This window comes from Haemaphysalis longicornis, unplaced genomic scaffold (genome assembly GCF_048455015.1).
Source record: "Haemaphysalis longicornis isolate Haplotype H1 unplaced genomic scaffold, Haemaphysalis longicornis Haplotype H1 scaffold_5, whole genome shotgun sequence".
Lineage (NCBI taxonomy): Eukaryota > Metazoa > Arthropoda > Arachnida > Ixodida > Ixodidae > Haemaphysalis > Haemaphysalis longicornis.
Genome location: NW_027526385.1, coordinates 84,751,741 through 84,777,557, shown reverse-complemented (window position 1 = coordinate 84,777,557; position 25,817 = coordinate 84,751,741).

Genomic DNA, 25,817 nt, shown 5'->3' with positions numbered 1-25,817 from the left:
GCCTTTGTAGGCAGTCCCTACTCAGGATGTGTGACGTGATCTTTTGCGTCAAGTAAAAATAACTTGAAATGAAAGCATGAAATATTTATTTCGGAACAGATAAAGCCCCGTTTTCCCTCGAAGAAAAGTCGAAACAGCCTTAAATAGTGTGACCTTTTAGTTAAAACGCAGTCATTCAGACGTAGCAACCCTCCAAAATGGCCAAATAAAAAATTACGCCCACCTCCCCTCGCGGGAACCCTGGTGTGATGCGACGCTGAAGGGGGTTCCATTGTGCGTTTCCGTTGGGTCGATTACTCGAATTGCGTGAAACGTATGCGCAGCGCGCCCGAAGGAGAGGAGACCGCGGAGAGAGAGGGCGCTGCACATGCGCACAGCGTAGAGTTCCTGTATATAGCTCCCGCAGGGAGCTAAGAGTTGCGCGACCCTTTTCCACGCGCCGCTGTGATGACGTCACTCCGGTTATGCACGCCGCGCAGAGAAGCCCCCTCTACGGCTGCGCCGCAGCCGCCAACGCGAGCGGCACCGCACCCCGCCCAGGAACAGCAGCAGCAGCAGCACCGTGAGCGACATCGCAGGAATCCAGCGTAGCCCAAGAGCGTAGCCGCCGTAAGGCGCCGCCGACCGAAGCGCCCCCACCACGCGTCGGCCGCCGTCGGAAGCGCGGCGGCGTGGCTCCTACACGCGCGACGGGCGGCTTTCCCGCAGCAATCCGGATAACAAAATGGCGGACGGTCGCGCAACTGTTAGCTCCCTGCGGGAGCTATATACAGGAATTCTAGCACAGCGCGCTTGCTCCACGCGCAGCACCGCCCACCGGCGGAGTGAAAGAGCGCGCCGCTAGCCACCCAGAGCCGCACTGCGCGCGCCACATATGTTGGGGGAGAGGGCGCGCTATCACGGTGAGAGGAGGAGGGGCGCAGCTGTGTGGACAACGACGACGACGGACGCATGCAGGAGTGACAGAGGCGCCGGCAAGAGATGCTCTCAGCGTTGCATCTAAAAATGCATATCGCCTGACCTGGGCGACTACGTGAGGTCACAAAGGCGATTTTAGTTTTAATCGACCACAAGAAGTTCTGAGACAGCTGTTGCAAATGAAAGGGGCCCTGAAAGGCATTTTGAGCACACTAAATGAACTAGCGCAACCGTTAGATTGGGTCGTCAACGTCCTCTGTGCCAAGTATTACTCTTTTTCGCGGAGCGGAAAGCTCACACTTTTGTTGCAAAGTTTGTCGTTTTTTTCTCACCCTTTCCTTCGTGTTTTTGGACGTCGCCATCTTCACATGTCTACATCATCGATTCCCAGATGTTCGTCATGAGCTAGACATCCTGCTATTGGGCGGCTTTTTTAACCAACTTCCGGCAAAGAGATGAGTCGTCTGCTCAGCGTCGGCTCGCCGGCTGATCTGCCAGCAGAGTGCCGGAGTGCTTGGGCATTTTACGACAAACGAAACAAGTGTAAAACAAACGCTTAACCGTTTGTATTGAATGCAACACGGCCATAACACGACATGGATATTCTGTTACCTGAGTACGTTCCATAAAGCGTTGAAGCCCCGTGGCACTTCTTTCGTGCAATCGCACAGAACGCCCTGAGCCGAAGGCCCGGGTTTGACGCATACATTTTATTCACCTTCAAAACAATCCAAAGATGCGTTTCTAACGAACACAACGTCACAACATGCGTTGAAAGTCTGAACCACGATTGACAGAGGATGGGTTGCCTCCTGCCCGTCGTAAATTCGGTACTCACCTCGCGCGCGCTTTGCGGGGACGAACAGCAAGTCACTTAACCCTGGCGCCCAAGACGAGATGGCTTTTAGCCACGCACACTGCACATACCCCATGCGAGGTTGAGTCGTACGTCGCTCGAGAAAGATAATCCAGACCATGGGAAGCACTATCCACCCGCAGAAGCACAACGTCGCATTTCATCGCGAAACAAAGGCGTCCACAACACACACACCATCGCCTCCTGTAATGCCAAACGCATCTCGCACTTCCCAATGGGAGTGAGTGGTACGCCTGCAGTGCCCACATGTCGCGAGGTGGGGCCCCGAGCTGAACCGGGATCGCGGAACCGTAACTGACTTCTAGAGCGGTTTGTGCATTGTTACCAAGGCAACCGATGTTTGATATTGTCAAAGAAATAGCGCTCGGTCCAGCGCTAGAAAGCTCAGAGCCGCGGAGGAGCATGTTTTGCCAACGTTGCCGCTCTCCACCACGCGTCGCCCCAAGATAAACTGGTCACATGATTGAAGCGTTTTGTGCACGGGTTGTGTATTGGTTTAATATGACTTTTTCACATGCCGCCGGCAGGAATTACCACCACGGCAAAATAAGACCCGGCACCAAGCGGGGCCACATCTGATACGGCGTTTTTTGGATAAACAGTGCGCGGTGCATCAAGGGAACGAGCGCAAGACCCTCCCCGTGCGACTGCGAGTTCGCCGCCGATAAAAAGTCATGTGCCGCCAGCAACGTATACCGCGAAAGGGCAAGGCCAGGCCGCCGCATAAATGCGGCCAGATTGTTCGTTCGCTTTTCCAGCCTTGATCGGAGTGCGGGATTCATGGTGTCAACAAAGCTTGCCCGTAGCAGACGACAGTCTGGGCAGCGCAATAGCGGAAGTACGTCACCGCTGCGGAGCGCAGCATCATGGGAGGCAAGGCTCCTTCACCGTCAACAGCGGAGAGTAAGTCGAAAGGAGGAGGAAACGCGGAACGACGATAATACCGGTTTTTGATTTACGATTTCTCAACTAATACTCATCGCTTTAACAAAATTCTTGCGGGAGGAGATTTCAAATACATTGATTTATTTGGGTACATATACATCCATGCATCGGCGGAAGGTATTTCAGGACCCCTTGAAGTCGCAACGTCGAGGCTTCGGCTACATGGTATTTTTTTTTGTGTGCGAGAAGCCGAGTGAATAAAAACTGTGGACGTTTAAAAGAAGAGCCTTTTAAGCTTGAGCTTGATCCGGTGGCGCTCGCAAACGCGTTCGCAAAAAAACACTAAGAAAAAATACCGAAAGCACGTGAGCGTGCGCCTCGTGAGGAGCGCTCGACGTCATCCAGGCTTGTGCTACGTGAGGGGCTCGCAAAAAATACCAACAAAAAATCCGAGTGCACGTGAGCGTTGTGGGGAGTGCCCGGCGTCATCAATATCGTCCTTCGAGAACGCTCTGCCCAGCGTTCTCCCGCTGGGCTTCGCGTGAGCTTCCGCGGGCTCTTCTCCTCTCCAGTTCACGTGCGTTCGCGCCTGAAGTTGCGAACACGGACGCCGAGTTTGCGCTACAGACACCGAGTCCGCGAAGTCAGTTGCCGCGGGTTCCAGCGCGTACTAAGGCGGTCCAACTTTGGGAGAGATGTGAATGCCTTCGGACAAAACGGTCGGGGCCTGCCAGTCACGGAGAACTTTCAGTGGCAAGTTGAAAAATTTGTTCGAGATGCGACAGCCGGGTCTGGCACGAAGGGAGAGGGGCCGCCAGTCCTGCTGTTTCTCCAGCATTGCACGACTAGTGCAAGCTGCGCCATTTTTTTTTTCACTGACCGATTTACCGTACTACTGTTTCGTCCTCTGTGCGTCAGGGATTTCCATAAACTTCGTGCGGTGAATATTATCTGGATCACGGTATGAAACGACAAAAAACGAATTGGTGCCTGAAAGGGCTGCTGAAGTGTTTTTATTTTATCCTCTTCGTATACCCTGAGCGCTACCTGCGTAGATCGATCGGTAACCTTCATTTGAAAACAAAGTGGTATTGTCGAAAACATTCAGCAGCTCATCCGACATAGTAAGAAAAAACAGTATTATCTTGCTGGAAGTTTTGCACCGCCTACCCGTTCATTGTATTTTGGGACAAACGAGAACAGCGGAGATGACGAATCAACGTACAGCCTTTTCTTTCGTTTTGTTTTTTGTTCACTGGCGTCTTTACTTTGTTTCCCCACTAACGTAATGTTTACATTTCAGCCTTGAAAAGATGTTCCCAATAGCAACAGACCCCACTGTTAAGATTAAAAACAACTTGTACACAGCAAGGTATAACAATACATCACAATTTTTTTTCGCAGACCAACATGCCACACTCATGCGTGTCGAAACTTCTGTGCAGTTAAACAAGAGTTTTAAAACAAGCATTTCGCCTTCAGTGACATTATGTTTCCCCCCGTCATTCTCTGTCGAAAGTTTCGTCACGCAGTTGTTATGCCGTAAGAAATTAATTGATTGATTGGCTGTTTATTGGAGGAGGTCATAAGACCCTGAAGGGGATGGGGGAGATTGGGAAAAGGGAAAAAGTTATGAAAATAAAAGTTATCAAAACCATATTTGTACGTCTTGTCGCATTCGAAAGTCAGTTCGCACTTTTCACAACATCACAGACCCATACAGAGCTTATTCAATCACGAATGAAACGGCTTTATAGAGACCATTATGGAGGGAGAATTCTACAACTGTGTCTAATAAAGAGGGCTTAGCGCGAATTTGACGAATATGGTCCTGTCCATCACACGGGATGGAGTGTAGTGTTGAAAGTTCCGATCGTCCTTGTGAAAAGGCAGAACACGTGCAGGTAAGATGGTAAAGATTGGAGACGACTAATTCCCCACAAAATATGCACTTTAGATTATATGCCTTACAAGGATGGGTCCATTTAAAAAGAATGTCGGGAGTATATGCAGAGTTTGCGTAGATCTTGTTTGGAAGAACTCTTTTTCTTGGGACGATCAACGCCCGAAAGTGTCACCCCCACCCGGGGTAAGGCATGAGTAGGTGACGGAAGCCGAGTGGCCGGCTGACACGACGTGAGGCCGCGTCGCGTTTGCAGGACAAATAAAGATGTTTTCTCTCTCTCTCTCCTTTCCTGGGGAGACGTTTTAGAGCTGTGAGGAAACCAACAGGGGAGGATCCATGGAAGCGGTGACGACTGAGGATCTTTGCTTTGCGGTAGTTTTCAGGCCAGGTCGCGTCCTGTGGGGGTGAGTCTGAGAAAACCATGGGAGGATGTGAGAGACTCTCCCGGGCATCCATGTGGGCTAACTGGTTCCCTGTGTAACCCTCGGTGTGCGCCGGGGCCCAAACCAAACGAACGGATACGAATTCTTGCTAGCTCCTGAATCTTTCGCAGTATTGTAGTGGGAGTTGCATTTGGGGTGAAAAAACGATTTAATTCATGAAGTGCCACGTGGGAGTCTGTGATTACACGTAGTTTGGTTTGAGGAAGTGACGGGTGATTCTCTTGGATGCTTTGAAGGGCACCTAGAATTCCGAAAAGTTCGGCTTCTGCTACTAGGCCATGAATTTGTGAGATATTGCAGGACCCATTCAGGGGTGGAAATTCAGGGCAAGTCCAATCTACCGCTGCGGCATTGTTGGCCACTGCTGCCTTTGTGAAAACATCTAGTTCGTCAATGGCTTTGTCTTGCTGTATATGCCTAACGAGATGCTCTCTAGCCGCCGGGTTGGAGCGCCGTATGCGCCGTCGTCTGATAAGTCCAAGCGGTGGACGTTTCCACGGGGGGATAATACCTTGAAAGGGTGCCCCCTCTGATACCTGTGACACACGGCAACACTAGATCTCCTTTAAACTAAACCCTTTTCGCCACGTCAAAGGACATTTTGAGGAAAGGAGTGACGCTCCTGACACACAGCAACCCCCGATCTCCTTTATGTAGTTGGTGTAACTGACACACCAATAAAGTGGCGCTAGCAGTTCTGTTGAAAAAGCATACAAAAATAAAGTGCGGCTAAAATACCTTTTTTATTATTTTAGATAGGAACTGTGCGTTTTATTGTTGTCTAGAAAAAATAAATGGCTAATTTCACATATTTGTATTAAACAGCAACGATAGAGTGCTTTTTTCGCCTATGTCCCGTGCCTAATCTGGCAACAGTGGGTAGATGTTTACAAAAATACATTACGATTGGGCTTGTTTGGTGAAATTTATTTCAAGAGGCCCTGAAAGGCATTTTGAGCACACTAAATGAAGTAGCGCAATCGTTAGATTGGGTCGTCAAGGTCATCTGGGCCAAGATTACTCTTTTACGCGCAGCGGAAAGCTCACACTTTTGTTGCAAAGTTTGTCGCTTTTTTCTCACCCTTTCCTTCGTGTTTTTGGACGCCGCCATCTTCACGTGTCTACATCATCGATTCCCAGATGTTCGTCATGAGCTAGACACCCTGCTATTGGGCGGCTTTTTCACGCACTTCCGGCAAAGAGATGAGTCGTCTGCTCAGCGTCGACTCGCCGGCTGATCTGCCAGGGGAGTGTCGGAGTGCTTGAACATTTTACGACAAACGAAACAAGTGTAAACAAACGCTTAACCGTTCGTATTGAATGCAACACGGCCATAACACGACATGGATATTCTCTTACCGGAGTACGTTCCATAAAGAAAGCGTTGAAGCCCCGTGGCCCCGTGGCACTTCTTTCGTGCAATCGCAGAGAACGCCCCGAGCCGAATGCCCGGGTTTGACGGATACATTTTTTCCACTTCAAAACAATCCAGAGATGCGTTTCGAACGAACGCAACGTCATAACATGCGTTGCAAGTCTGAACCGCGATTGACAGACGATGGGTTGCCTCCTCCTGCCCGTCGTAAATTCGGCACTCACCTCGCGCGCGGTTTGCGGGGACGAACAGCAAGTCACTTAACTCTGGCGCGCAAGCCGAGATGGCTTTTAGCCACGCACACTGCACATACCCCATGCGAGGTTGAGTCGTACGTCGCTCGAGAAAGATAATTCCAGACCATGGGAAGCACTATCCACCCGCAGAAGCACAACGTGGCATTTCATCGCGAAACAAATGCGTCCACAACAAACACACCATCGCCTCCTGTAATGCCAAACGCATTTCACACTTCCTAATAAGAGTGAGTGGTACGCCTGCAGTGCCCACATGTCGCGAGGTGGGCCCGAGCTGAACCGGGATCACGCAACCGTAACTGACTTCTGGGGCGGTTTGTGCCTTGTTGCCAAGGCAACCGATGTTTGAGATCGTCAAAGAAAGGCGCTCGCTCCAGCGCTAGAAAGCTTAGAGCCGCGCCGGAGCATGTTTCGCCAACGTTGCCGCTCTCCACCACGCGTCGCCCCAAGCTGAACTGTTCACATGATTGAAGCGTTTTGTGCACGGGTTCTGTATCGGTTTAAAATGTCTTTTTCGCATGGCGCCGGCAGTAATTACCACCACCGCAAAATAAGACCCGGCAGCAGCGGGGCCCCATCTGATACGGCGCTTTTTGGATAAACAGTGCGCGGTGCATGAAAGGGACCGAGCGCAAGATCCTCCCCAGCGGCTGCGAGTTCGCCGCCGATTAAAAGTCACGTGCTGCACTGCAGCAACGCACACCGCGAAAGGGCAAGGCCAGGCCACCGCACACATGCGGCCAGATTTTTCGTTCGCTTATCCATCCTTGAGCGGAGTGCGGAATTCATGGTGTTAACAAAACTTGCCCGTAGCATACGGCAGTCAGAGGAGCGTAATGCGGAAGTACGTCACCGCTGACTAGCGCAGCATCATGGGAGGGAGTGCTCGCGCGCCGTCAACAGTTGAAAAGAGGAGGAAACGCGGCGCGACGATAATGCGCGGTTTTTTATTTACGATTTCTCAGCTAATACTCATCGCTTTAACAAAATTCTTGCGTGAGGAGATTGCTAATACATTGTCTTATTTGGTTACATGTACATCCATGCATCGGCGGAAGGTATTTCAGGACCCCTTTCATTGCAGTTTTAACAATTTATGAAAGTATTATGAAATCGCATTTGGTCTCACTAAGTTCTGAGAAGCTTATGATTTGCTAGCGCCTGCTTACGAGGCTGCGCCGCTAGCTGCTCCTTTTCGTCCGGGAAAGGAGATAGGCGAACACCCCTTACGGGAAATGCCCGTTTCGGTGAAGGACATTCTCCTTTGTCGTGTGTCACCCAGGCGAACGCCGTTTCGGTAGCAGTCTTTCTCTGCAAAGGCCTTTTAGGTGCCCGTGTGTCAGGGGTGTAAGACGCTGTTGAACGCGTCCCATTTTAAGAGTTCTTGTCTTGCGGCGAGCATTCCAGGCGCATTTGAAAACGTAGCTGAGTTTCCTCCATGTGTTGTCGTAGCGGGGGAAGAGGAACTGCCCATTCTAGAATATCATTCCTGGTTTGTCGAGGGAGACCCGTGATGGAGCGGATCATAGAACGATTTAGTATTGCTACATTGCGCAGATGTCGGGGGCTAAAATTATATATTGGAAAATCGTATGTTAGCCGGCCATGGGCCACTGCTCTGGCTAGAGTTTGACATGAGGCTTGTTGTGAACCACCGTACTTGCTTGAGATGCGAGTAATCAGATGCATCGTAGCACGCCAGGTGATACGAAGGCTCCGAATCCATGCTTGAGGGCAGCTGCTCAGTTGGAGACCGAGAAGTCAGACTGTTTCGTTTTGGGATGAGAGTGATGTACCGCAGAAATGAAGGGTCAATATATGAGAAAGATCAGTTTTGCGTTTGCCGTTGATGCTGTCAAATTCCGTCTTGTGTGGTGAGAGTTCCAGGTTGAAGGCAGACAAAGAGCGTTCTAGGCTAAAAACAGCAGCCTGAAGTTCTGACTGCATGGCTTCCTTGCCATCGTAGTCGACCGCTTCTGTCCAGATGACGACATCGTAGGCGTACAGTGCGAATCGAGCTGAGGTGTCCTTTTCAAGCTGTCGGGCCACACGGTTTATAGCAAGGTTGAACAGCAATGGTCCGAGTATGGAGCCTTGAGGGACTACTCAGTCTTGGTGACTTCATGGCCTGCAGAGTTCAGTTGTATAGGGCGATGTTGCAGGAAATTTCGGATCGAGGCTTGTGCTTTGGCACTGGGAAAAGCCCGGTACAGCTACTGTAGAATGCCGTTTTGGCAAACATTGTCAAAAGCTTTGCGTATGTCTAAAGAAACTGCGTTATCTGGGATGCATTTTCTGGATTTGCGGTTGATGACTCGCCGCAGGAGCCATAGGAAGTCATGTGTTCCGACATTCGGGTGCAAGCCAGTTTAAGCTGGGTGGAACCAGCCTGTGCGTTCCAGATGATATTTGAAATGATTAATTATCAGCCTTTCCATTATCTTGCTTAGAGTAGGAGTGAGTGCAATGGGTCGCAAATTTTCAGGTTTTCTAGCATCCTTTCCTACCTTGGGAATACGGTGTATGATCGTTATTTTAAGATGTTCAGGAACTTCGCCTGATTCCCATGACCGATTAATAAGCTCGTGAAGAATAGAATCTGCCCTTCGGGGGGCTGATTCCGGAGGTCCTGCCAGATGACTGCATCGTGTACTGGGGCAGACTTGGGTGGCTTCCCTCGGTTCAGTGCAATTTGGAGTTCCCCACGTGTAAAGGGACTATGTAGAGAGAGGTCAGGTTCTGGATTCTCAATAACAGAAAGGGCTTGCAGGCAACTGGCATCGGATGTCGCATGGAGGAACAAGGTTTTCAGGATAGCCTTTTCAACATCCGTGTAATTCATGTGTAAGCAGATCTCTTCGACGATTCAGAGCTTGGTCTTATCCCTGACACACAGGCCGCAAAAGGTTGCCCAAATGCGCGCAAGCCCTCTCTCCTGACCTAGTCGTTAGCAGTGATCGTACCATTTTTCATTTTGGAGAGTTTTCTGGTACTCGTGAATAATTTTATACTTCTTTTTGAGCTTCAATAAATCGCAGTGTTTTTTTCCCCCGAGATCTGTAGCGATTAGTAAGTCGCTCCGCTGTTCACAAAAGGTTATGCATGTAGAGGTCTGGTTAGGAAATCTGAACAGGGCTTTCAGCAATTTCGATAGCATTCGCGCGGAGCAGTCGTGATATTGGCAACGAGTTAAGGGATGTCGGCAATGTCAGTTGGCGTGAATAGTTCCAGTTAATGGTAGAGTAGTGACATTTAGGTCGGCGTTTCTTGGAATTCAGATGAAGAAGAATAGGGCAGTGATCGCTACCCCATGTACAAGTGGGAGTTTGCCATGACTTGACTATACCAGGTGTGGAAAAGCTGAGGTCTGGCGTTGTGTCTTTTTGGGAGGAGCGTAGGCCCACGCGAGTGTAAACAAAAGGCTCGTTTCGCAATCGTAGATGGCTAAACTCTATGCTTGCTCGAGAAGCTTCCCACGGAGATCGCTAGTGGGGTATCCGCAAAAAGGGGCTTCGAGCATTGAAATCTCCACCAATATGATGGGTCCAGAAAAATTAAGAGAAAACATGAGGCACCCAGTCGTATGTGCCCCGAACGTGCGAGGTACAGTGAGGGCGATAGTAGGCGCAGACTAGTAAAAGTGCTTTGCCACCGGGGGGTCGACTCGGACAAGTATTACCTCTCGAGATGAATCGCTAGCTTTGTCCAAATTATGCTGGACAGCCTTGCAAGACTTGTGAACAAGAATAGTGGCTGGACAACTAACGATGGGTGCTTTGTTGGGGTCTTTTGACTTGTGGGGTATAATAGGGTCCACAAAAGAAACATAATTAGGAATTTTGCATGCACCTCTAGTTTCTTGCAACAGTAAGGCCAATGTCTGTAGAGAAGAAATTTGGTGTTTAAGAAGAGAACCTGTTTGAGCAAAGATGCGACAATTCCACTCAACTATTAGCCTTTCGGGGGAAGCGGAGGGCGAGAAGGACACCTACTGAGTTTGTTTTTTCCTCCGTTTGGCTTCCTCCGGCGTCATCATTCTAGTGAATGCCTGCATTTGCTGTGTTACTTGGTTGGTGGATGTATTCTTCAAGGCTGTTGAATTGTTCTTGAAGGGCCGTAATGCCGCTAAAAGCCCTCTGACTCTGACACTATTGGTTGTTTTGAAATTTCAGCTGCGCCTCTCGTTGCTCAAACATCGGCTCCGTGATGTACGCGGAGGGCGCGTCAAGTAAGGCCTGTTTTTTGGCGCTGAACACGAGAACGGATTCGGCGTTCGAAACTCTTCGGTGGAGGTGGAGAATTTGCGACGCACAGATTTTCGGAGAGACCCAAGTTCCTTCTTCAAGTTTTGCAGCTCACTGCGTAACTCATGAAGTTCTTTTTTAAGTTGCGCGTTCTCCACCATTACCGGGTGGCTTGGAGGTAGGGAATGCGAAAACTCTTCGTTGTCCTTATTCACGCCAGTCACCGCAGAAGCCCATGAGGTGCCAGTAGAGGCTGGGCTGGAGGCACTCATAGATCCGGATGCTGGAGGAGTGTTGCGTACAGTTTGGGTTTGAGCGGTTTTCTCTTAAGCTTTCGGGAGACGACTAGGACAAAATTTCCTAACACATAAGTCGCCAGTCTTCTTGCATGCCACGCAGAATTCAGCGTCAACGCAATCATCAGCTTCCGTATGAGAGCGGCCACATTCTTTGCAGACATTGGGAGAGGGGCAAAATGTTGCCATGTTCCCAAGTTCATGACAGTTAAAGCAGACTACGTGTTTTGGGCGATATTCTGCTACCCGAACCAGCTCTATGCATTGTTTTACCACTCTAGCTAAAGCAGTCGTGTCAAAAGTTAACACAGCTCGGTCAGACTTTCCGATTTTTTGAATGCGAAGGATTTCCGCCTGTTCGCAACGAACCCATTTCATAATGGCCTCGTTGCTCTCCGCCGGGTCTACTTGTATCACACCTCGTATGGTGTTTTTGTAAGTAAGGGGTTCGATTACCACTTCACTTGATTCTGTCTTGCCATCCTGTCGAATGGTTAGTCTATCTACTTAGAGTAGCGTGGCCGCGTGGTTTTCGTCGTGCAGGGCTATATGAGCGCTATTGGCTGCGTCATCAAAGGTCACTGTGGCCATTTCAGCCAGTTATGACGAGGGGGCAGTACAACCGATAGCATTGGCTATAGCGTGCCGAAGAACGCTTCTGATTCTAATTTTATCTAGAGGTCTCAGCTGCAGATTGATTCGTGATCGACTTACCCGGTCACTGCGTGTGGGTCTCTTCTTTGGCTAGAGGAACTCGCTGCCAACCTTCTTCGTCGTCAAGAACATGCTGCATCTGGTCCTCTTGTGAGTCGTTGTCTTCATCTTCGTCCTGACGGGTACGTGATTCGATGGCATGCTCAAGGGTCCCGACGGGCCGTTCGCGTCTTCTTGCAGCATTGCCGCTTCATGCGTCTTGAAAGAGACGTGGTGTCCACTCGATTGCTACAATGGTGCCGGTTGAGATCTCGCAGCCACCCCCGCAAGCACAGCCGCCGCCAGGTAAGCGGCCGCCGCAGCGCCGGTAGCCGCTGTTGCAGGAATGCAAGTTTTGTAACGCCGCTGGTGCGTTAGGCCTAGCCGCCGTACCGAGGAATCCGAAGCGGTTTTAAATGCAGAGCATTGCAGTAACTCACGATGTCACCCGCGTTGACGTCCGTAGTCGTAGTCCGCACCGTCGTTGTCCGCACCCCTCCCCCTACACTATATAAAAAAATACTATCCGGCGCCTGGTTTCGATCCCTCGACCCTGCGGGCGGAACGAAATGTACATGGTGCTCTACCCACTGCGCCACAAAGCCGACACAGAATGGGAGGCTACGAACGTGCCTTATATCCTTGACTCATTCACACTATATAAAAAAAATACTATCCGGCGCCTGGTTTCGATCCCTCGACCCTGCGGGTGGAACGCAATGTACATGGTGATCTACCCACTGCGCCACAAAGCCGACACAGAATGGGAGGCTACGAACGCGCCTTATATCCTTGACTCATTTAAACTACGTCAAGAAGCTGCTGATACAACGCATTCACTACCACCAACTCCCCAAACACTAAACGTTAACGCAATACACCCACCCCCTATGCGACGCATTTACTCGAGTCCCCCTCGCGGGGAGATGGGCCCAATTTTTTTGAAGCACTCGGTTGTCCTAGGGGCCGAATCTTGGTGTCCATGTGCTCAGCACATGTTCACGAAGACTCGTATCCACTTTAAAATCCAGGATTCTAAAAAGTTCGCAGACCCAGACATAAATTACAAGAGCCCACACACGAGACGATTGAACGCCGTGGCACCCTGGCGAGAATGCCCTTAGAAAAAAAAATCAGCTAGCGATAAAGGCTAACGCCGATCATTTTGTTTTATATCGACCAGCTGGATATATTATTGTCGCAGTGAAAATAGTTAAAGTTCACTTCACAGTGAACCCGGGGTTCAAGCTCTCGTCGCGGAGCTCGTTACTGGGGCACTGGTCTCGTCGCACTGTGCCGCGGGTCGAGGTGGGGTGCTGGAAGGGTACGCTAGCATGATCTGGAGATGAATATGATTGCCTGCGCCCACTGCTTCGGCTAGTTGTTGCAACGGCTACCTGGAGGTCAGACCTCGGCGGTCGCTGCTGCTTGTTTTACCGCCCACAATGATTTTTGGTTTTTAGGCCAAACGGACGAAATAAATCCGGTTGGAACTGTCGTTCAGTGCGTTTGGTTGCCCTGAAAAGAGACGGGCACGCAAGGAATTCAGCCAGTTGGAGTCTGATCTCATCTCCTTCCGCTAGTTCGACACCTGGATGTAATATAAGCATGCGGGTACTGCGTTTTTCTTCCCTCCCCCACCACCTCTAAAGGCTAAAATTTCAGTCGCTATCAGATTTCAGCGGAATTTTGCAGCGCCACCTCCATCGAGAGAGGACCGGCAGCCCCCGTGCTCACGATGCACCTTCGGAAAGTTCCCCGATGTCCCCATCCTCACCACCCTATCACAGCTGATCTCAACCACCTCATCTGCCACTCCCCGACGCTTTGTCGATTTTGTACGTTCAATTCTTACCACGACACCACAACTTACATTGACCCTCCATCCCTGTCACACGACAACGTCTACGACATTATGCTTTCTGCCGCGTAAAGCGGCCCAGGACGGGCAGTTTAGTCGCCTTCTGCATAATTTAAAAATAATGCCTTTGAAGATGGCCTCCATGTAGACTGAACCCTTTTCCGTTCTTCCCCACTTTTACCCCGTTGGTCACAGGTCTTCCTTTTCATTAAAGCTCGCAAAAAGAAGGGGAGTTTTTGATGGAATGGCAGACTGGCTGGGGGTCTTCCTTACGTTATGCTGTCTGCATTGACCACAGTATCAATGTTGGGACGCATGAACACTTGCCCTAGGTGGGGATTAGCATAGATAACAGAAGGGTTATTCGTTTAACAAAAAACGATCGCCCTCCAGTATCACCAGTATTATCTGAGTTATCTGAGGTTTGCTCAATTAATTTGATGGTCACGTCTGATTTGTGACCATCAAATGAATTGAGCAGGAAAACAAACGGGATGCATGTGGACAGCGAGTACATGCTTACTTGGAAATACAGCTGCTCTTGCTTTTATAGCCAGTAGAGGAAAATCCTCCGATAGAGTCGGTGGGCTTGTCGCAAAAGATATTTTATGGCACTAATTTTAGGACTATGCATTTTAATGTATGAACATACAAATCAGCATGCGGATGTGCAAAAACTTTTTAATCGTGAGGTAGTTATTATGTATATGTTCAATAAGTCATGGAATTTTAATAAATACCAATAAAATGTTCCCGCCATCTCAACACCCTTCAGGAAGGGTGTTCATTACTTCAACACCCTTTTCCCCAAAAGGGTGTAAACCTACAAATTAGGGTGTTGGAAACTAAGAAAATCTGTGTAAAGAAAAAGGGTATAAGAAAAAAAGTGTAAGGAAAGACCAACGACTAGAAAAAGGGGGTAAGAGACCTCCCATTTAGGGAGTATTTCATACCCTTTTACAGGGGTAGACAGGACATTTTCTAGAAGCGGCGTCTGTTTTGGGCCTCGCGATGTTTCATAAATTGGCAGAATTTTTTACATGTGAAGCTGTGTAAGCTTGAACTAGGTTCGGTGGCGTTAGCAAAAAAAAAGAGAGAAAAAGAACTGCGCCCTCTGTAAAGGGTGAACCACCGCAGATAAGGTATTATAACAGTGAGGCCAGCTTTGTAGCCTGTTCGAGTGTGATCACAGAAGGCGCAAGCGTGTGTGAACCTCTTACAATACCATTTAAAACGTTGATTTGATTTGATTTGACTTGATTGATTGATTGTAGGGATTAACGCGCCGACGCAACGCTGGCGATGAGGCGTGCCGTAGTGGAGGGCTCCGGATTAATTTTGACCACCTGGGGATCTTTAACGTGCGCCGAAATCTCGTACACACGGGCGTTTTTGCTTTTCGCCTCCATCAGAAAAGCGGCCGCCGCGGCCGGGAATCGAACCCGAAACCTCGTGTTCAGAAGCGCAACGCCTTAGCCACTGAACCACCACGGCGGGTGCATTTAAAACGTACTAGTCTCGTCGGGATTCTAAAGCGCAAAAACAATTGACGCAGCTTGTAATAGTGGCGCAAGGCTGGAGAAACAGCATAGCTGGAGGTCGACCTAGCTTGTTTCCCCCTTGAATTCGCTGCCAGTGTGGGGAACACACTGGAAACGCGTTGTAAAATCCGGATAGACTTGGTCTCACCCATCAGCGCTTATCGTATATCTTAAAAAGAACATCGCAAAGCCTAGCGAACTCCGCAAAACTTAGCAACACCAAAAGGAACTGGGTCGACCCACAGCTCTGTTGTTCTGTTTTTGGAACTGAACACCTATTGCACACCATTTCGACACCATACAGAAAGCCAAGCGTGTTGCAGTTGGTCAACACCCTTTTGGCCGCACAACTATAGCCTTCTTAATTTCAAAGGTTGAAATTCATATTTTACGTGACAAAGCTAAACTTGGGGCATATGGGGCGCACCGTATATGGAAACAAGCGAATATTGCAGCCATCAATTTTTTTTCTTCTGAACATTTCTTACGAGTAGAAGAGGATATGAAGATGTCTTGTTCTTTACAGTGCAGGTATACATGCTTGCATGGCCTTTTTCAATGAACAGCTGAACACATTTTCCACGACTTTTGAACACCCTAAGAAAAACCAAGGGTGTTGAAGTTGATCAACACCCTTTTTTCACACAAAAAGGGTGTAGAGCCAGGGAAAGGGTGTTGAGATTCAAGAAAAAGGATGTAATGAGCTCCCAACACCCTTTTTCCACTTATGATACACTCTTTTAGCCAAAAAGGGTGTAAAAATGTTGAGTGTATAGCAAACGTAGCAAAACTTAGCAGCACAGGAAGAAACTGGGTCAACCCCCAGATCCGTTGTTTGAACACCAATTTCACACCGTTTGAACACCCTACAGAAAGCCCAGCGTGTTGCAGTCGGTCAACACCCGTTTCGCCCAACAACTGTTGTCTTGTCTAATTTTAAAGTTTCAGATTGATATTTCACGTGCCAAAGCTAAACTTAGAGCATGGGGCGCACCGTCTATGGAAACAGGCGATTACTGCAGACGAGCAATTTTTTTTGAACATTTATTACGAGTAGAGGACGATATGAAGATGTCTTGTTCTTTACTGTGCAGGTATACATGCTTGCATAGCCTTTTTCAATGAAAAGCTGAACACATTTTCCATGCCTTTTGAACACCCTAAGAAAAACCAAGGGTGTTGAAGTTGATCAACACCCTTTTTTACACAAAAAGGGTGTTGAGATTCAAGAAAAAGGGTCTAATGGGCTCACAGCACCCTTTTTCCACTAACGCTACACCCTTTTTGGCCAAAAAGGGCGTAAAAAAGTTTAGTGTTATTGCAAACGTAGCAAAACTTAGCATCACATGAAGAAACCAGGTCAACCCCAGCTCCGTTGTTCTTTTTTTGCAACTGAACACCTATTTTACGCCGTTTTAACACCCTACCGAAAGCCCAGCTTGTTGAAGTCGGTCAGCACCCTTTTCGCCACACCACTGTAGTCTTTCTTTAATTTTTAAGTTTCAGTTTGATATTTCAATTTAGTGTGTACATACAAGTGGCTCACGCAGCTGCTGTTGCAATGTCTCCGTTCGCAGGGATATTCCAATTTGTGATGACTCAAAGGCAGCGGACACAAAAATTGGAGGTTCAGCTTGTTTCTTTATATAGTTTGTATATCGGCTCCTAGTATTTGTTTTACTGCCAGGGTAATATACATGTAAAAAACTGCACTTTTTTCAGCCTTCAAACGCATCATTGTTTCCCCTTGTATTTTCTGTCTTGTAAAAATTTGGCTACGCAGTTGTCGGAGGGTATAAAAACACTTTTCAATAAACTGGTGGCATGAGATTTCTCACTCTTTTATATAACTGCTTTATATGAAACAGCTAAGTACCGCAACGTCGCCTTGACGATATGACATGTTTTCACTTGACCCGTGGTTCGAACTCTCGATGAGGATCTCGCTTCTGCGGCTGTGGTCGTGTCCTTATGTGCTCAGGCGCTAACTGACGCCTATTGTGCAGTCAGACCTGCTTGCCAGGAAGAACACCGCAGGCACTCTGGGTGCGCTCCAGGATGAACAACGAGTTCGAGTTAATTTATGCAGGTTGTCCGTACTTAAATTTTAAGATGGTTTAGCATATTGTCTGTAGCTGAGCTCCAGGGCCACCAAAAATCTTCATTTGAAAGTCTTAGTTCTGTATGGTTCAAAGACGCATGCTCTGAGGTAAAAAAAGCTTGCTACGCACTAAACTTTTTTACACCCTTTTAGCCAAAAAGGGTGTAGCATAAGTGAAAAAAGGGTGTTGGGAGGCTTTCACACCCTTTTTCTTGAGTCTCAACCAGTGATGCCAATTTAGCGGATTTTCCGCTAAATCTGGCGGATTTCATTTTATTCTGACGGGGAAAAAATTAGTCTAGCGGCTAGTGGATTTTTTGACGGGCCATTTCCATACATGGCGGATTTCTGGCGGATACGTCACGCAGTGCGCCGATTCAGAATCGCCCTGCAAGAACCATTTCCGTGTCCTCTAAAAATGCAAAAATTGTTTGACTTCAGAGGGTAGGAAGGCTCCCGTTCACCAGGTCTGCCTATCTCAGATAAACAAGCGGCACCAAGCAATAAAGACAGACTTTAACTTTACACTCCTTGCCTTCGCTTCTCCTTCATTCAATAAATAAGAATAATAAAGACGAAATAACAATTAAGAATTCCCAAACCATACCCAATTACGCAACATTCACGCGATACCCCCACCACTCTGCGACGCATTTACTCGAGTTCCCCCCGTGGGAAGATGCGGGCGGGTTTTGTCAGTGTTTGCTTTTTTTGCGTTCGAAGGTGCAGAGAACAAAGAAAGAGGTCCGACTGATTTGTGTCGAAAAACGGTTCTGTTTATTCTCCGTGTAACATGACTTCCCTTCCTCTTGAGCTATGCCGAAAGTGGTATATTCGCAGAAGTTCAGGACGGAGTGGTTGAAGGATCCCATGCTCAGCAAATGGCTGCAATGCAAAGCGTCTGCTGACGGAAAACAAGTTGCGGCGTGCAAGCACTGCGGCTGTCAACTAGGCAGCAGATATTCAGACCTGAAACCTCATGCGAACAGCAAGAAGCATAGGGAACTGGCTGGCTGTTCTTCAATCCAGAAGCAACTGGTCTTCACTACAAAAAGGCAAGTCCAACCAGGGAATGCAGCTGAGGGCAGAACTGCTCTATTTATCGCCCAGCATTCTTCAATTATGACTGCCGATCACTTGTGCCAACTCTAAAAGAAGTCATTTCCTGGCAGTGAAGCTGCAAGAGCGTATCAAATGCGCCGCTCCAAGTGCGCTTCCCTGATGAAGAACGTTCTTGGCCTACACTTCAAGGCAGATCTGGCACAGGACATTGGGGACAGCTATTACAGCTTTATCATTGATGAGTCGACGGACATCAGTGTCACAAAATTCCTTGCCATTTCTAGCATCTGTCACAGTGTCACAAAGTCAAGGATCGTGACCGCACTCCTTAACTTTTGCACCTTGGAAGTGTGCATGGCAGATGGAATTGTGGCGGCCGTGAAATCCACTCTGATGGAGTACTGTCTTAAACTGGAAAGGATGAGAGGCGTAGGGACAGACAACGCGAGAGTTGTGACGGGGATCAATACTGGTATTCATCGGAAGTTGAAAGCTGAGGCTCCCCACCTCGTACTGATCCGCTGCGTCTGCCACTATTTTGCAGGTAGCCACGTCGGCTGTTACGGGGGAAGCATTGCCGAGAAAGTTGGAATACCTAATAAGCGAAACGTATAACTAGTTCTCAAGATCCCCTGCCCGGCAAATTGCGTTCAAGAAGCTGTACGGTCTGATGAATGACGGCGATGAACCACTGGAGATTGTGCAAGCGTGCAGGACACGGTGGCTATCCCTCGAAATAGCCGTATCAAGGATCGTAGACCAGTGGACCGAATTGAAGGCGCACTTCAAGATGGCAAGGCGGACTGAAAAGTGCTATGCGGCAGAGGGGCTGTATGGTATGTACGAAAACCAGCTCAATCTGGGGTACTTGCTTTTTTGACACCGATTCTGGCAGATGTTCAGAAGGTTAACAAGGCATTCGAGGCGAAAGATGCGGATCAAACAAAGCTGCTTAAAGACCTCATGACTTTGCTTTCAAGCTTGGTTAAAAAAGTCGTAATTCCGACAGAGCAGGTTGACGTTCCGACGTGCAGACTTGAGGACCACTTGAACCCCAAGCCATATCTGGGCCACCTGTTTGACACCTACGTTGACAACGTGAAAGCTCAGAGACCGACGGGTTCTCTTTCGCAGATGAAGCTGTGATGCGAGAAAGCCGCATAAGGTTCATTACCACGCTAGTAGATCAAATCAGACAGCGACTTCCCGACAACATCATAGTTCTCCAGAAAACATCAGTCTTATCGGTCGAAAACGCTTTGTGCATCGTGAAGGAGCCATTGATTCCTCTGCTGGAAGCAATGACAGTGCCCTCTGAGACAATACAAAAAATTCAAAACCAGTGGAGCAAAATCATCCTCCTGGTCTGGAAGCAAATATCGTCCACGAAGTCGTTCTGGTGTGAAGTTCACTCCTATAAGGACGGCTGCGGCGAAAACCCTCCGCCGAGCTGGCCGGATTTGCAATGTCGATGCTCGGGCTACCGTATTCAAATGCCGAAGTAGAGAGGACGTTTAGTCAGCTTAACATACTAAAATCCAAGCTGATGAACAAGCTGAAGCCTGAAACACCAAACGCCATCCTCGTCGTAAGAGCGGGGCTGAAGCGATACCGGAAAAGGTGTTTTGATTACGAACTTCCCCCGGCAGTTGTTAGTGCAATCGGGACATCTGCAACGTATCTGCAACCAAGTCACCTTTCTGGTCCCTCAACAAGTACCAGCGGTCTTGTGGAAATGGTGTCAGGCGACGACAGCGGCGACGAAGACCTCGATATGTTTTTCGTTGACCTGTGAGTTCTTTTTTTTCATCAGTGTGAACATTTATAACTTAGCCTCATCTGTGATGAGGTTGACCAATGACAACTACGCCAGCACTGAAGCCTCAAGGGTTCTAGTTAGACGCCTTGGAAGACTCTTTTATATGTTATTTCAGCTTTCGTAGTTTTGGGGAGCTTTTAAGAATGATAATGGTATTTATCATACGAAATTGCACTGTTTTTTTAATGAAAATAGGCCCTAGTGGGAAATTTAGCGGATATATTTTAGAATCTAGCGGAATCTGGCGGATTTCTCATTACTTTTTAGCGGATGTTTGACGCCCGGTGATGGCAAAACTGGTCTCAACACCCTTTTCCTGGCTCTACACCCTTTTTGTTTGAAAAAAAAGGGTGTTGATCAACTTCAACACCCTTGGTTTTTCTTAGGGTGTTGAAAGGGTGTGGAAAAGGTGTTTAGCTGTTCATTGAATAAGGCCGTGTTTGGATGCATAATAACGCTATGAAGAATAAGACATCCCCTCAAATACTCCTTTACTCGCAAGAAATTTCCAAACGCAAAAAAAATAATTGATCATATGCAATGATCGCTCGCTTCCTTATTCGGTGCACCACATGCCCCAAGTTTAGCTTTGGCACGTGAAACACCAATTTGAGAGAGAGAGAGAGAAGAAACATTTATTAGAGCAGACGGTGGTGGTTGAGCCGTCACTCGGTGGGGTGGGTTCACCTCAGTCCAGGTACCCTTGGGCCTTGGCTGCAGCCCTGGCACGGGTGACCAGAAAGATCTGGTCAGCGTGACGGGAGCTGGTCAGCAGGCCCTCCCACTGCTCTGGGGAAGGTCTGGGATTGGGGGTAAGCGATGGGGTGGTTTGACAGGCCCACACCATGTGGTAGGTAGTATTAAGAGAGGGGCAGAATTGGCAGGTGAGGGTGTATTGGGTAGGGGAGATAGCGTGGAGGATGGGTGCGTTGTAATATGTGTTTGTTTGTAATCGACGCCAGATGACTGCTTCCTCCTTGGTTAGTTGAGGGTGAGGTTGAGGCAAAGTGAGGCGAACGTTGCGATAATGGTGCAAGATGTCGTGGTAGCGTGATGGAACAGCGGGAGTTGGAGGAGGCTGGACCGTAGGTTCTGTTCCTGAGGGAAATGCCCGGTGTGGAAGGGCGTGGGCAGCGGCGTGAGCCGCCTCATTTCCCTCGAGGGACGAGTGGCCAGGGGTCCAGACGATGTACAGGTCGGGGAGGGGATTGATTGAGGCGAGTATGCGTAATGCAGGAAGTGAGATGCGTCCACGTTGAATGTTACGGCAGGCTTGCTGGGAATCTGTTATTATTGTAAGGTATTCGGAGCCAGTTGTAGCGGCGATGGCTATGGCAATTTCTTCGGCAGTGGTGGTTGATGTCGAGGGAGTTGTGAGGGAGGTGAGAAGTGTGCCTTCTGAGTTTACAACCGCCAGAGCATGAGCCTGGCGTGTGGGGTAGAGGGTGGCGTCGGTGTAGCGAGTATCGGGGTGAAAGTGGAATTGTGAACGCAGATGCTTAACCCGGGAGAGCCTTCTACCTTGGTTGAATTCTGGGTGCATATTGTTAGGAATTTTGGATACAGTAATGTGGGACCGGATTGAAGATGGAATGCGCTGAAGGGCTTGTGAAGCAGGTGGGGTCGGGTATCCGAGAACCTGGAGGACGTGTCGGCCGGTGCTGGTGAGGAGGAGTCTGGTGAGTTGGCTGTTGCGTTGAGCTTCCAGGAGTTCTTCGAGGGTGTTGTGGATTCCGAGTTGGAAGAAACGACAGGTAGAGGTTTGAGCGGGGAGGCCAAGTCCAATTTTGAAAGCTTTTCGAATTAGTATATCGACTTTCTCCCGTTCTCTGGGTTTGAGGGCGATGTATGGGGTGGAATATGTGATGCGACTAATTAAAAGTGCTTGAATTAGTCGTATTGTATCGTCTTCTTTGAGGCCCTGACGTTGGTTTGTGATGCGCTTGATGAGATGGGTAAGTTGGGTGACAGTGGCTTGAAGGTGGGGAAGAACTGCAGCGCCAGAGCCATCTTGATGGAATTGGACTCCGAGTATATGAAGGGTGTGTACTTTAGGAATGGGTGTGGAACCGATTGTTGGAGCAGGATCGGGTGTGGGAACTGGACATCGCCCACGAGTTCGGGAGCGGAGGATGAGGAGGGCTGATTTGCTGGGGGCACACGTGAGGCCCCGAGGGCGGAGATAAGCGAGAATGGTGTCGATGGCTTGTTGTAGGGTATCTTGTTGTGTGCCAGGAGATCCGGTGGTCGTCCAAAGAGTTAAATCATCAGCGTATAGGGCATGGTGGAGGCCAGGAATGGTTTGAAGGAGAGGTGGGAGCTTGAGAGCGATGTTGAAGAGGAGGGGTGATATAACTGATCCTTGTGGGGTTCCCTTGGGAGGAGTGCGAAATGTGTCAGATCGAAGTGGTCCAATGCCAAGGGTGGCAGTTCGGTCGGTTAGAAAAGCCCGCACGTAGTTGTATGTACGCGCACCGCACTGGGTTTCTCGAAGTCCTTCTAAGATGGCCTGATGGGTGACGTTATCAAAAGCGCCCTTTACGTCGAGGGCTAAGATGGCACTGGGATGAATTTTGCTCAGGTGATCGATGACTTGCTCTTTGATCTGTAAGAGAACATCTTGAGTTGAGAGGTGTGAGCGAAAGCCGAACATGGTGTGAGGGAATAGGTCGTTGTCTTCAAGGTGAGTAGTGAGGCGGGTGTGAACCATGCATTCAAAGAGTTTACCGAGACAGGAGGTGAGGGAGATGGGGCGAAGGTTGGAGAGCTGGATTGGCTTGTTGGGCTTAGGAATTAGTGATATATCTGCGTGCCGCCATTGCGGAGGGAGGGTGCCGTTTGTCCAATGGTTGTTGAAGAAATCTAGTAAAGCAGTTAGAGGGGTATTGCCCAAGTTACGGATAGTTTTGTTAGTTATACGGTCGTGGCCAGGAGTGGTATTTTTAGTGAGATAAGAGATAGCTTGGTCGAGTTCTTGCAGCGTAAAGGGAGCGTCAAGGGCAGGATTTGGAGCGCCAGTGTAATCAGCGTGGCAGAAAGGAGAGGTATTGCTGTCGGTACCAAAAAGGGTGCTCTTGAGCTCTTTTAGTAGCTGATCATTCGAATGGGGATAGTTGTTAAGAAGACGGCGGACGTGATTGTGGGTGGCAGCTTTGGCAGGTTTTGAGCCAAGAAGACTACGGAGGAGGTGCCACGTGCATTTACTGCTGAGTGTTCCTTGGAGCTGGTCGCAAAAGGTAGCCCAGTTTTGTTTGTGAAGGGTGTGCGCGTAGATAGCAGCTTCTTGGGTCAGGGCAGCAATTCGACGTTTCAGGGATCTATTATATTTCTGCCTCCGCCATCTACGAACGAGGCCGCGGTGAGCCTCCCATAGATGGAGAAGATGGGAGTCAACTGAGGGGTTCTCCACCGTCAGAGGAATTGTCTTGGAATGCTTCTTGACAGCCGTGATTAATTGCGACGTCCATTCTTCTAGGTTGGTGATAGTGTCTTGAAAGGGTTCAGGATCTTTACGAAAGGATTCCCAGTCGGTGAGTGTGGCTTGACCGATGCGAGGTTTGAGGGTGAGGCGGGGTATAGTGATACAGATAATGTGATGATCGCTGCCCAATGTGTCGTCAAGACACTGCCATTCCAGGTAGGAAATATTATGTGAAAAGGTGGGGTCGGGGTTCGTATCTCGTGATACACTGTTGCCCAGCCGTGTAGGGGTGGTAAGGTCGTTGCAGAGAGTGAGAACGTGCTGCTGTGTGGCGTTGAGTAAGGTTGCCCCTTTTTTGGTTGCGTGATGATAGCCCCATGCTGGGTGCGGAGCGTTGAAGTCACCTAAAACAATGAGAGGAGCGGTACGAGCACCTAAAACAATGAGAGGAGCGGTACGAGAGGTGCGAATTGCGTTGTGGATGAGGTGGTCGATGGTGGTGAGGGAGTGCGTTGGAGGGCTGTAGATGTTGAGAATGAACAGGCTTGTGCTCTTCGGGTGGGAGGGAAGAATTTCCAGAAAGGTATGAGCGATGGGCGATGCAATGTCGTGTAGTTGGGCGGCGAGAGTCTTGGATACGAGCGTGGCGGTGCGGTGACTCGGATCTTGAGTGTAAGCTTCGTAGCCTCTGAGTTTTGGTGAATGGGTGTCCGATTCTTGTAGGACCAAAATGTCAGGTTGGTGTTGCTGAGTATAATGGCCGAGTTGAAAGCGTTTGCTGAGGAAAGAGCGGCAATTCCATTGGAAGATTGTAACAGTGGAGGCGTTAGTCATCTGGAAGGGGGGTTATAGAGGCAAGTTGCTCGTCGCTGCTCTGATCGATTTTAGGCTTTTTGGGGTTTTGGACGTTCAAAAATAAAAAGACTGTAGTCGTGTGGCGAAAAGGATATTTACCGACTGCAACACGCTCGGCTTTCTGTAGGTTTTTGAAACGGTGTGAAATAGGTGTGCAGTTGCAAAAAAAAAAAAAAACCGCGGAGCTGGGGGTCGACCCAGTTTCTTCCGCTGTAGCTAAGTTTGTTATGTTTTCTAAGCTTTACAATGTTGTTGCTAAGCTAGGATGACCGCTGAGGGGTGAGGCCAAGTTTAACCGGATTTTACAAGGCTGTTCCAGTGTGCCCCCCTTCCCTCGCCTCCCCCCCCCTCCAACTGCCAGGGATCCAAGGGAGAAACAAGCTTGGTCGGACCCCAGCTATGCTGTTTCTCCATCCTTGCAATACTATTGGAAGCTGCGCCAATTTTTTTTGTCTTTTAGAATAAAAAAAGACTAGTACCTTTGAAATGGTACAGTAAGAGGTGCGGATACGCATACGCCCCTTGTGCTCACACTCTAACAAGCTCGAAAGCCGACTTCACTGTTAACCCGCCGCGGTGGCTCAGTGGCTAAGGCGTTGCGCTGCTGAGCACAAGGTCGCGGGTTCGATTCCCGGCTGCGGCGGCCGCTTTTCTGATGGAGGCGAAAAGCAAAAACGCCCGTGTGTTCGAGATTTCGGCGCACGTTAAAGATCCCCAGGTGGTCAAAATTAATCCGGAGCCCTCCACTACGGCGCGCCTCATCGCCTGCGTTGCGTCGGCGCGTTAAACCCCACAATCAATCAATCAATCAATCAATCAATCAATCAATCAATCAATCAATCAATCAATCAATCAATCAATCAATCGACTTCACTGTTATAATACCTATCTGCGGTGGTGCACCCTTTACAGGTGCCTCTTTTTTTCCCTAGTTGGCGGTCTTTTCTTAAACCCTTCTTCTTACACCCTTTTTTCTTTACGCCCTTTTTCTCAGTTTCGAACGCCCTAATTTGTAGCTTTACACCCTTCTAGGAAAAAGGGTGGTGAAATAATAAACACCCTTTTTGAAGGGTGTTGAGGTGCCGGGGAAGGATTTGTATGGTATTTAATAAAATTCTATAAGTTATGGATCACAAAAACTACCGCGTAATTAAAAAGTTTTTGCAAATCCGCGTATTGATTTGTATATTCCCATAGTAAAATCCAGATTTCCAAAATCAGCGCTAAAATATTAGTTTTTTGCGACAAGCCCACCGACTCCAT